We start from the raw sequence: 12,901 nt of genomic DNA, 5'->3' as shown, positions 1-12,901 counted from the left end.
ACTAATGATGGTAATAATAAAGATGTTTAAATCAAACGCACAATGGTGCAGTTATGTGGAGTCCACCCCCTCTGGCTGACTCTGGGGTTGCCAGGTCGCGACTTAGGTCACCCCATGTCACTCCAGGCTAGGGATAGGGGTCAGGGGTCATGCCTAATTGAGGCATTTGGTAAGCACCTTTTAGCTCTGCTCAAGTGGGTTTGTGTCTGTCTACACTAGGGCTTGGCGTTACCACCTCTCTTCACCCTCTCTCTAACGCTCTCTCTCTTCTCACTCTCGGGGTTGAGGGTTGCGTTCCACAACAGAGGGAGGACTAGAGGTGACTTGCTGTGTTTAAAGGACTAGTTGATGTTGATCTGAAGGCAGGCCTGAAGTAACACAGACAGAAGACAGCTTCACTGACACACCAGGTGACCAGATGATACAACCTGACCCGATGACAATGACCACCATTCAACAGACTCAAACACAGTGTTAAAGAGCCAAACGGTACATTCTGAGACATACATTTTGAAGTAAATAGCAATGTTTCCACAAAGTGAAGCAGAAACAAAGCATTTTTTAACAGGAAGAAGAACAGACATACTTGGAGTAGAACTGTCATTTGGAAAGAGTTAAATATAGTAGTAGTTGCCCTCAAGAGAGTTGTTCTCAAACAATGCAGGATCTACAGCCGATGGTGAAGATGCAAGGCCCTCCAGCGGGTGGTGAAGATGCCCCAGTACATCCCTGGGACCGTGCTTCCACCCATCCAGGACATCTACTTGAAACGGTGCATGAGAAAGGCCTGCAGCATCATCAAGGACCCCACACACCCCAGCCAAGAGCTGTTCACTCCCTTACCGCCGTGCAGACGGTATCGGAGAATGAGGTCTGATAACAACAAGCTCACAGACTTTTCTATCTACAAGCCATCAGACTGCTCAACACTTAAACTGGACTGACCACCTCTTCTGACTCTAGTACACATGCACTCACTTACGCACACACCCACACAGACATATACACATCCAGACACACACACACACACACACACATACATTCATGCTACACATACATCACAACTGCTGCTACCAGACTCTTATTAGGATTGCCAAATGCTGCAAAATTGTAACACTGGCCCCCCAATCCCCTCTTCCCCAAAACACGTGTAAATATTGGACTATAAATTGTGCCTTTCTGTATTATACTTATGCTAACATGTTTATTCTGTTCTACTGAGCCATTTACTTTTCCATTGAAATGTCCATTGATATTTATAGGAAAAACACAGAGGTTGACACGAGGAAAAGAGAAGGAGAGACATTTTAATTTTAGAGCAAGTAAAGCTGAACTCTTGCTGTTACCTATTGTTCACTCAACAAAGAAATAAATATGTTATTTAGGTTCAGCCGTGTGTGTTTTTTTTTTTGGGGGGGGGGCAGTTTGAAAGGGGATGGTATGGACAGACAGGTATGGACAGACAGGTAGGAGAGAGAGAGAGAGAGAGAGAGAGAGAGAGGTGTTGAAAAATGCTTTGTGTTGACAGTTGAGTGGTGACAGTGAAACAGAAAGAAAGAAATAAAGAGAGAAGACCCACAGCATTCTCCACCTGAGGGCCTGTCATTCTTGAAAAGTGAATGGAACAAAGACGCAAAGATTGCAATGCAGTTAAAGGAGTTAGGCAATAATAACCATCACACAAACACTGCAGATGCGTCATTTGTGTGTGTGTGAAAAATGTAACATTTGTTAAACGTGTGAGAAAATATTACGTAGACTCATGCGTGTACATAAGTGGGTGTATGCTGGGAATATATCTAAAGCGTGTGGACCAGAAACGTCAGTCTGTCAGGTCAGGTGAGTTTGGTTATAAAACACAGCGCTGACAGACAAGCTTTCACACACTCGCACACAAACACACACATGCACACATACACAAGAGAGGGGAATGAGTTTAAACTACAAAAGTATACACATTTATACATAAACAAATGCTATCAAAACAAGTTTTTACAACAGCATAAAATTGTACAAAGAAATTTGGCTATACGACTGTTTCCATTTCCAGACCCCCAGAACAGTTACACATAAGAATGAAATACCTACAGTATATCTAACCAACTAAACTAATCCCCATATGTGAATCAGGGAATGTAGATAACAAAATGAAGATCAGATGGTAGTCATTGGCGTATGGAATTTAGATCTCTAAGACACTCATCTAGAGTCAGTTTATCATTTTCCACCCTGATGGTTAAGGTTAGGGATTAGAGAGGACAAGCTGATCCTAGACCTGTGCTAATGGCTGACCTGGGAGTTCGGTGGGACTGAGACTATTGTTGCTGAGGGCCATTAGTTGACACTCTCCAGGAATCTTGGGTCTGGGAACATTAGTGTTTGGATCTTTGACTTCAAACTCATACCTCCACCCACACAACACGCACCAACCACACACATTAACAAGCACCAACCACACACACACACACACACACACACACACACAAACACACATACACACAACACACACACACACACACACACACACACACACACACACACACACACACACACACACACACACACAGTTAACTACATTCTTACACTCAATGTTGCTATTCACAGCGACTCACACAAAACATTATACACGTGATTGGCACTTCTCATAAATACCAGGATCACTAACACACAAAGACATGAGTACTCTGACACGTCACATATACAGTGATGAATAACTTTTAGTAAAACTCCACTGACTTCATTCACACAGAGAAAGATATCCAGTCTGAGTAAGTGACACATAGAGTTCTGGTGGTAGAGAATAAGAGAAAGATATCCAGTCTGAGTAAGTGACACATAGAGTTCTGGTGGTAGAGAATAAGAGAAAGATATCCAGTCTGAGTAAGTGACACAGAGAGTTGTGGAGGTAGAGAATAAGAGAAAGATATCCAGTCTGAGTAAGTGACACAGAGAGTTGTGGAGGTAGAGAATAAGAGAAAGATATCCAGTCTGAGTAAGTGACACAGAGAGTTGTGGAGGTAGAGAATAAGAGAAAGATATCCAGTCTGAGTAAGTGACACAGAGAGTTGTGGAGGTAGAGAATAAGAGAAAGATATCCAGTCTGAGTAAGTGACACAGAGAGTTGTGGAGATAGAGAATAAGAGAAGGGGGCTCTCCATGTAGTAAATTTAGACACACTCTGACCATGGTGTCTGCCAAGCCACTATATACACACTGCTTTTACTAGAGCTGGCCCTCACTCTGGTGGGACATACAGAATGGTGTGTTGTGTTGTGTTCATCTCTTAGGGAAGTGTGTGTGCTCCCTCCACAAAATACAGCTGACAGATCTTTTTATAGATAATTAAACGTGGGCTTATGAGTGAAGTTTAGTCATTCATTCAGCAATCCTCCTCCTCATCCTCATCACTCCATGCCAAGACAGTTACTGGATGTGCTCACTAATATTCCATCAGACATTAGGAAAATACATCTGGAATAGATTTGTCGGGAGTCCGCTACATTGGCAAGGGGCAGGATAGGCATAGCATAGAGCAATATGCCATAGATCAGCACACCGAGGTCAGCACACTATTATTGATCAGCATTACATCACAGCAAGAAGGAAGACAACAGCGTAACTATAGCTTGGTCCACAGACAATGATAGCAAAAGTTTTAATTTGAACAAATGAAGTAAACAGGGCAACAAACAGTTTACAAGGTTGCAATGTTTATACCGTTCATAACTTAATACTGTACATGTAAAATACAATTGATGCGTACATGTTGCTTTTGTGAAGAATTGTGCACATGCACACTGTATGACTAACTCACAAATGTGTGTACGCAGGTGCACACAAACTCCTACACACACGTTCAGACATGTAAGCTGGTGCACACACATACACAGAAGTGCCATGCCCATAAGGGGCACAGGGGCACGAGCCCATGCAGACTTGTCCTCTTTCTTTTCCCCTTTTCCCCCTTTTTTCCCCACTCTTGTTTGTGATTTGTCAGATTGCTGAATGAATTACTAAACTTCACTCATAAGTCCACGTTTAATTATGTATAAAAAGATCTGTCAGCTGTATTTTGTGGAGGGAGCACACTGACCCCCCCCCCCCCCCCCCCCCCCTCCTCCTTAGTAAGTGGTTCCTTCCAAGGTGCACTGAGGAGCAAAGATATGCTAGGTGGGACATTAGATATTCTAGTGCATGCAGACAGTATCGTCAGTGGAGGAGGAGAGAGAGTGTCCAGTAACACACACAGCGTTTGATTTGATTTTAGCTGCCGGTGCTGGGCAGGACTCGCAGGAAGTATGTTTGTAAATTCATTTGATCAAGCTATGTAGCCTATTGATTCCTTTTTTATTTATTAAAAAAACAAAAACGTTTTGTTCTTTCTCTGTAATAGAAACTTTATGAAGTTGGCTTTAGCTAGCCAGCTAGATACTATCGGTTCCCAATCTCCCCACCTCATCATAGCTACCAAGCCATTTCAGGCTATCAAGTTAGAGTAGCTAGCTTGTCTAACTATCTTAGCTGGCATGCCTGCCGGCAAGGTTACTAGACTTTTAAAAAGCAAGCAATTACTAATGCACTGAATAAGACTTGCATTCCTTTGAATATTTTACTCAGATTTGAGCAGAGATACAGAGAAGCATATTTAGTTTCTTACATTTTGTATTTACCACCAGTCAGGAGGATACAGACAGCTCAAGAGGTATGCATAGATATACAGAAACATGCTTGGTTTAAATGTAATCTGGTACCTTATGATATGCTATGATATTTATGTATTAATTATGATGTCATGATATGTGCATGTACTGATGATGTGTGTTATGATCCCTTGTACAGTGTTGTAATGTGGATGTAATATCCCAGGCATGTTAGTGCAGTATATTGAGATGTGTGATTTACATCAGTCAGAATGACACTCTCATGTAAATGACAATTGAACAGTTAAAGAGGTATGCTTACATAACCTATGTAGAAAAAACATATTTTTTTATATAGAATTAGGAACAATGACTCTTGAAACTACCACCACCTCCTCCTTTCTCATGTACTTCATGCCCCCTCTAAAATAAGGGTGCATAACACCTCTGAACACACACACACACACACACACACACACACACACACACACACACACACACACACACACACACACACACACACACACACACGCACACACACACACGCACACACACACACACACACACACACACACACACACACACACACACACACACACACACACACACACACACACACACACACACACACACACACACACACACACAAAGCAGTGGGCAAAGCAGAGACCCTAATGTCTGAGTACAGAGTTTGTATGGTGGCTGGCTTTGTCTACTCCTACAGTAGCTACCACATAATAGGTATGTGCTTCTGTGCTGTGTGTGACCATAACATGGGGGTGGAAATATAATGACATGTAAAGACACATATTACAAAGTAATTGAGATGGAATTACACAGACATATATGTGCACATGTATAATGGCATAGGGAGGAAATATACTGACATATAAGTACACATACTATAAAGACATGGAGGTGCATTACACTGACAAACAGTATATGTCCCCATAATATAAAAGTTAGTGCAGGTCGATGTGAGAATATATTGTGTCATGCAACGAATAGAAAACAGTGTTCATGCCAGTATGTCACATTGGGAATTTGAGCATGTTTGAAAATGAAAAGATAGAAGATGTCATACAATCGGCAACACACACAAGAACGCAAAGAACATACAGAAACCTGAACATATCACACGCACTGGCACTCACGCATACAATACTGCACATGCACTCACACACATAATAATGGTCGAGCACAAGAGCACAAGAAAGAGGCGAACTTCTTTCATTCCTCTCCTTTTTTATGTCTTTCTCACTCACTCGTTTTCCTTCCTCTCTCTCTTTAAATCTCTGTTCTCAATTAAGCTGTCCTCTGGAAACTCAAACTCTCCCCTCGTAGCGTCCCAATCCTCCCCAAACACACACAAACACTCTGTTTCAATTGTCTCCCCGTCCACACACACACACACACACACACACACACACACACACACACGCACACACTCTCTTGTCTCAGTCCTGCTCTGACATGTTCTCTTTGTCTTTCCTTCTCTCGCAAATCCACAGAAAGACTCAGAAAGAAAGAAAAAACTGGAAAAAGAGGGATGTTTTCGTCTGTAACGCTCAATCAGAAACCCAAACTCACCGGATCTGGATTGTGTCTGGAGCACAGACAGACGGATGAAGGAAGAGAGTGAAAGGAGAGGTGAACAGAGGAGAAGTGTAGTGGAGTTCAGTTGGTCAGTCAGAAGTCCCTCTCAGAGCGAAGAATAAGCACGGCCTGTTGCATTCCGCCTTCCTCTCGCTTTTTTCTTTTCTCGCTCTCTCCCCCTCTCTCACTTTCTTGCTCAGTCACTCACACACTCTCTCTCTCTTCTTGCTCTCTCTCTCTCCCCCACTGAAATCATTATGCACTTTGATTCACAAACCCTGCCTCTGTCACGTGATCCAACACTTCAAATATACAGCACATTTTTTACAAGCCACATAATGCCTGAAGGGATGGAAAATAGGGTCCAGAAAGCTTAGGTTTCAACTTCTCAGCCCCCCTCTCTTTCATTCTCCCTCTCTCTCCCTCTTTCTTTGTCTCTCACTCTCTCCCTTCACTCTCCATCCTACACTTTTGGATTGTCAGTTACCTAACTATTCTTGGATAATTCCTTTCCTTGACTGTTCCCATACCTCCCTTTATGCATCTTCATTTAAAAAACAAACAATTGTCCACCCAACGTTGTACAAGTGTATGCACCCGTGTGCGTGCAGGTGAATGTATGTGAAGGTGTGTGTCAGAAATGCCAATTCGTTCATTTTTCTTCTAAGTCCCATCATGCTGTCGTGTTCTATGTTCATAAGTTCAATTTTAATTTAAAGTCACACACACACACCAGACCAGCTCCAGGAAATTGCATGACTAACGAAGCCATCCGTCAAATGTGACAATTCACAATATGAGTGAGCAGCCTGTGGGCAAAGCAGAGGCCCTATTGTCTGAGTACAGAGTGTGTATGGTGGCTGGCTGGCACTCACACACACACCTCACACATATGCTCTGAAACAGTCATTACCTAGCAGACATACACAAACACACACTCAGCAGAAGGCTGTGCAGCTTTGGGGATATCCATATCAATCCTTGGTTTGCTTCATGTTTACCATGCCTGAACTGTGGGACTGGGGCCAATGATCTGGGAGCCCAAGAGGGGCTTGAGCCATGGAACACTGAACACACTATTGTGACTAAATCTTCCCAATCACAGGGAAATATACTCACTCTGACTCAATGGCCCAGGTAATTTACATAGTGACACCAATAACACCAATCTAATATTAAACCCTTAAAAAATGGCTCAGTGGTGCACCAGGGCCTCCCACTCCTCTTTCTATTCTTGTTAGAGACAGTTTGTGCTGTTCTGTGAAGGGAGTAGTACACAGCTTTGTACGAGATCTTCAGTTTCTTGGCAATTTCTTACATGGAATAGCCTTCATTTCTCAGAACAAGAATAGACTGACGAGTTTCAGAAGAAAGTTATTGGTTTCTAGCCATTTGAGCCTGTAATCGAACCCACAAATGCTGATGCTCCAGAACCTCAACTAGTCTAAAAAGGCCAGTTTTATTGCTTCTTTAATCAGAACAACAGTTTTCAGCTGTGCTAACATAATTGCAAAATGGTTTTCTAATGATCAATTAGCCTTTTAAAATTATAAACTAGGATTAGCTAACACAACGTGCCATTGGAACACAGGAGTGATTGTTGCTGATAATGGGCCTCTGCACGCCTATGTAGATATTACATTCAAAATAAGCAGTTTCCAGCTACAATAGTCATTTACAACATTAACAATGTCTACACTGTATTTCTGATCAATTTGATGTTATTTTAATTGTCAAAAAATGAGCTTTCCTTCAACAACAAGGACATTTCTAAGTGACCCCAAACTTTTGAACAGTAGTATATATAAGTCTGGCTACTTGAATCTAAAAATTAAATAGTGAAGTATTTGTCCTAAATGTCCTAAAAATCTATTTGCTAAGGAATAACCAACAGCTTTTATTTGTAATAACTCCACTATTTTCTTAAAAAGCATCAGTTGGACAAACTCTTAACTCGCACACAGTAAACCAATAAGAAATGTGACTAAACTAAATTTGATAATAAACACTAATCTTATGTCGCTAATAACTTAACCCTATTACTGTAAAGCTAAGCTGATACAAGCAGTGAAACTACTGCGTTTGGAGATTTGAAGGATTGTGGTAGTAATGTAATCATATGTCTGTTGGAATGAACCACTGGTTGAGCACTGTCAATTAATGGCTTAGAGGAAAATGGAATTAACGGAATGAACATGAAATAGACAACCCAACGGAATGAACGTGAACTAGACAACCCAACGGAATGAACATGAAATAGACAACCCAACGGAATGAACGTGAACTAGACAACACAACGGAATGAACATGAAATAGACAACCCAACAGAATGAACGTGAAATAGACAACCCAACGGAATGAACGTGAACTAGACAACACAACGGAATGAACATGAAATAGACAACCCAATGGAATGAACGTGAACTAGCCAACCCAATGAACATGAAATAGACAACCCAACGGAATGAACGTGAACTAGCCAACCCAATGGAATGAACATGAAATAGACAACACAACGGAATGAACATGAAATAGACAACCCAACAGGAGAAAACATTTCATATTACATTCATTGTCCCTTTGCCATCTTAGAGTGAATGATTCTTCTTTTTCCCCTTTTCTGTCTTTTTCATTCATTTTAGGAGAAATTTCAAGGTTTTCAAAAGAAAAAACAATCTTATGCAATGTGTCCTTTGCACTAACATGCAGTGTAAATGGCCAAGCTATTTGTACAGAAAATAGTTTTCTCCACTAACTGTGTTCTCTAACTTGTTCCTGTCACAGGTTTTCAGACTCAGAGGAACTGAAACCATGGGTTAATTACACCCTCCAATTCTCTAACCCCTAACCTCCCAAACCCCCTTCACCCTTACCTCAGCCCCTTACCCTGCTATCCCCTTTCAGCCTCAATCCCACACACATATGCACACACACACATGCACACATACACACACACACACACACGCACACGCACTAGAGACTACACATGAACACTCATCTGGTAACACCAAAAACATACACAAACGTACTGTGTGTAACACACTGATTTGTAAAGGACAATGGGTTCATTCTACACTGGTTTCCATACTTTTAACTCCATTTCTGTAGAAGCCTGCTCTGTTCCTCCTCCAGGATTTTCATAGGCAAATCAGCAATGTGGTTTTCTGGTAAGGAAGCGTTTGATGGAGGTACAATTAAATCAGTCATTACATCGAGCCCTGCCCCAGAGGACCAAATTCTTTCTTTCTTTCTTTCTTTCTGTCTGTCTGTCTGTCTGTCTGTCTGTCTGTCTGTCTGTCTGTCTGTCTGTCTGTCTGTCTGTCTGTCTGTCTGTCTGTCTGTCTGTCTGTCTGCCTATCTGTCTGTCTGTCTGCCTGCCTGCCTGCCTGCCTGCCTGCCTGCCTGTCTGTCTGTCTGTCTGTCTGCCTGGAAATCAGAAAAACAGTCTGAAATAGTCTGAACAGACAAACTAACTCCAGCAGACTGGTAACTGACCAGCGTATTAAATGAAAACCTAAACTAACTGTAGCCAACCGTTACAGAACTGACCAGGACCCGGTTTTCCCATAGAAATGGAACTTACAATTAAGAGTGTTTTAACGTTGGAGCATGTGTCCATACTGACATGATCGAAAGAAAGGAAGTGCTGCTCTCAGATCAGCTTTCTCCATTCATATCTTACCTTAACATTAAAATGATTTCACAATTTACAGACAGTAGCCTACAAGTAGCAAAATAGAACTCAATTGATTGAACATGAAATGTATTTCAATAGGATTGAAATATGCCTATAGCCTACTGTTTATATTTTATTGGTCATCTCGGTTTTCATTTGAAGCATATTTTTATAGGTCACTTGTTTGTATCAATTGCAAAGACATTGGCAACTTTATATTTTTTGTCAACCTTGTTCAGAAGTTATCGATGGTCTTAGAGAGACGGATAAACCACTTGATTCTATGTTTAGAGGAGATCTTGTACATATGTGTATAAAGTGATGCAGGAGGGCAAAAAGCATCTTACGACGCACATACAGTGCCTTGCAAAGTTATTCATACCCCTTGGATTTCATCACATTTTATTATGTTACAAAGTGGGATTATAATGGATGTATTTATAATGTTTTGTCAACAACCTGCACAAAAAACTCAATGTGGAAGAACTTTTTTAACTTTTTTAATGATTAATCGAAATAATTAAAATATAATCGTTGCATAAGTATTTAGCTCCCTGAGTCAATGCATGTTAGAAACACCTTTGGCAGCAATTACAGCTGTGAGTCTTCTTGGGTCTCTAAAAGCTTTACACACCTGGATTGTGCAATATTAGCCCATTATTCTTTTTATAATTCTTCAAGCTCTGCCAATATGTTAGGGATCATGGCTAAACAGCCATTTTTAAGTTCTGACATAGATTTGAGACAGGGGTACATTCGGCCCTCTGGTGAACAGCGCGTATAAGCGGGGAGGAGATGAGTGGAAAACTGCATTTAGTACTACATCTGGTCATTATGAGTACCGCGTCATGCCATACGGGTTGAAGAATGCTCCAGCCGTCTTCCAATCCTTCGTAGACGAAATTCTCCGAGACCTGCTCGGGCAGGGAGTGGTAGTGTACATCGATGACATCTTGATCTATTCTGCTACACGCGCGGCGCATGTGTCTCTGGTGCGTAAGGTACTTGGGCGACTGCTGGAGCATGACCTGTATTGCAAGGCGGAGAAATGTGAGTTTTTCAAACAGTCCGTTTCCTTCCTGGGATATCGTATTTCCACCTCTGGGGTGGTGATGGAGGATGACCGCGTTACAGCCGTGCGTAATTGGCCGACTCCGACCACGGTGAAAGAGGTGCAGCGGTTTTTAGGGTTTGCCAATTACTACCGGAGGTTTATCCGGGGTTTTGGTCAGGTGGCTGCTCCCATCACCTCGCTGCTGAAGGGAGGACCGGTGCGCTTGCGCTGGTCAGCAGAGGCGGGCAGAGCATTCACTCGTTTGAAGGAGCTGTTCACCAATGCGCCCGTGTTGGCGCATCCGGACCCCTCTTTAGCATTCATAGTGGAGGTGGATGCGTCCGAGGCTGGGGTTAAGCAGATCTAAGTCAAAACTGTGACTTGGCCACTCAGGAACATTCACTGTCTTCTTGGTAAGCAAATCCAGTGTAGATTTGGCCTTGTGTTTTAGGTTATTGTCGTGCTGAAAGGTGAATTCCTCTCAGTGCCTGGTGTAAAGCAGACTGATACAGGTTTTCCTCTAGGATTTTCACTGTGCTTAGCAGCATCCTGTTTCTTTTTCCCTGAAAAAACTCCCCAGTATTTGCCAATGTCAAGAATACCCATACCATGATGTAGCCACCACCATGCTTGGACATAAGGAGGCAGTTACCTAGTGATGTGTTGTGTTGGATTTGCTCCAAACATAAGGTTTTACATTTAGGCCAAAAAGTGCATTCCTTTTGCATGTTTTTTGTTGTTGTTGCAGTTTTACTTTAGTGCCTTGTTGCATACAAGATGCATGTTTTGGAATATTTGAATTCTGTATATTTTATTCTTCTTTTCATTCTGTCATGTAAGTCATTATTGTGGAGCCACTACAATGTTGTTGAGTCAGTTTTCTTCCATCACAACCATTGAACTCTGTAACTGGCCTCATTGTAACATCCCTGAGCAGTTTCATTCCTGTCCTGCAGCACAGTTCAGATGGACGACTGCATATTTGATGTGTCTGGGTGGTTTAATACATAATCCACAGCATAATTATTAACTTGACCATTCTTAAAGAGATATTGAATGTCTCATTTTTTATTGCTACCCATCTAGGAAAGAAAGTTAACTTGGGCTAAGGCTAGACTAACTAAATCTAAGGCTGATTGGCAGTCCGTCAGACATTTGAGAAATAGATGTCTATCTCTCGTTAGAAAAGCAAAATCTAAATATTTCCAGCTAACTTCTGGAAAGTGGTCAAAACATTGAAACAAAACTCCACCTCCTCATTGACCCAGCAGGTTCCTACAGCCTCTGGTCCCATCCATACTAGACAACATTTGTGGTGCTTAATTACCATTTTCCTTCAGCTGGCCACCTGTCTGAAAGGATAGACACTGAAAAGTAATCTCATTCTACTAGAGAGAGTCCTCTAGTCACCTCAGAGCAGATTGTAGAGAATTATGCACTAATAAACTCACATGCTTTATTTTCACTTCAACCATTTGATGTCTATGATGTACTAAGTGCTTTGCTAAAGATTGATGTAAAAAAAAATCCATGTGGGCTGTCACTTAATTCATTCTTACTGCAGCTCTCTGGCCCACTTATTGCAGAACCATTGACCTATATCTTTAATTTGACAATTGTTTCCGGTGTTATCCCTAAGATCTGGAAAGAGGCACATGTTCTCCCACTACATAAAGGAGGAGATCCTTCTGACTTACAGTAGATAACTACCCTCCAATCTCCAAATGATCTTGCCTTTCCAAAGTTTTAGAATCCCTGGCCAACTGTCAGCTCAGAACTTTTATAACTTCTCACTCTATACTTAATGTGCACCAATCCGGTTTTAGACCTGGGCATAGCACTGTTTCATCTGTGTTATATTGTTTAGATCATAAAAATCATTGTGCTTCCTATTTCTAGACTTTTCCAAGGCCTTTGACACTGTTGACCTTCACA

General features: G+C 41.7%; 1 protein-coding gene across 1 annotated transcript in view; it reads right to left on the bottom strand.

Annotated features, from left to right (window-relative positions):
- LOC139413586 (retinoic acid receptor gamma-A-like) overlaps positions 1-6,396 on the bottom strand; it is a 78,954-nt gene extending 72,558 nt beyond the window's left edge. The window contains exon 1 of the mRNA XM_071161112.1: positions 6,231-6,396. The gene's annotated coding sequence lies outside the window, so the exon portion shown is untranslated. The remainder of the gene's footprint in view (positions 1-6,230) is intronic.
- Between the last annotated feature and the right edge of the window lie 6,505 nt (positions 6,397-12,901).

Source organism: Oncorhynchus clarkii, chromosome 7, assembly GCF_045791955.1.
Source record: "Oncorhynchus clarkii lewisi isolate Uvic-CL-2024 chromosome 7, UVic_Ocla_1.0, whole genome shotgun sequence".
In the NCBI taxonomy this organism is placed as follows: domain Eukaryota; kingdom Metazoa; phylum Chordata; class Actinopteri; order Salmoniformes; family Salmonidae; genus Oncorhynchus; species Oncorhynchus clarkii.
The sequence above is the reverse complement of the archived record's forward strand: the minus strand, read 5'-3'. Positions and strand labels throughout refer to the sequence as shown.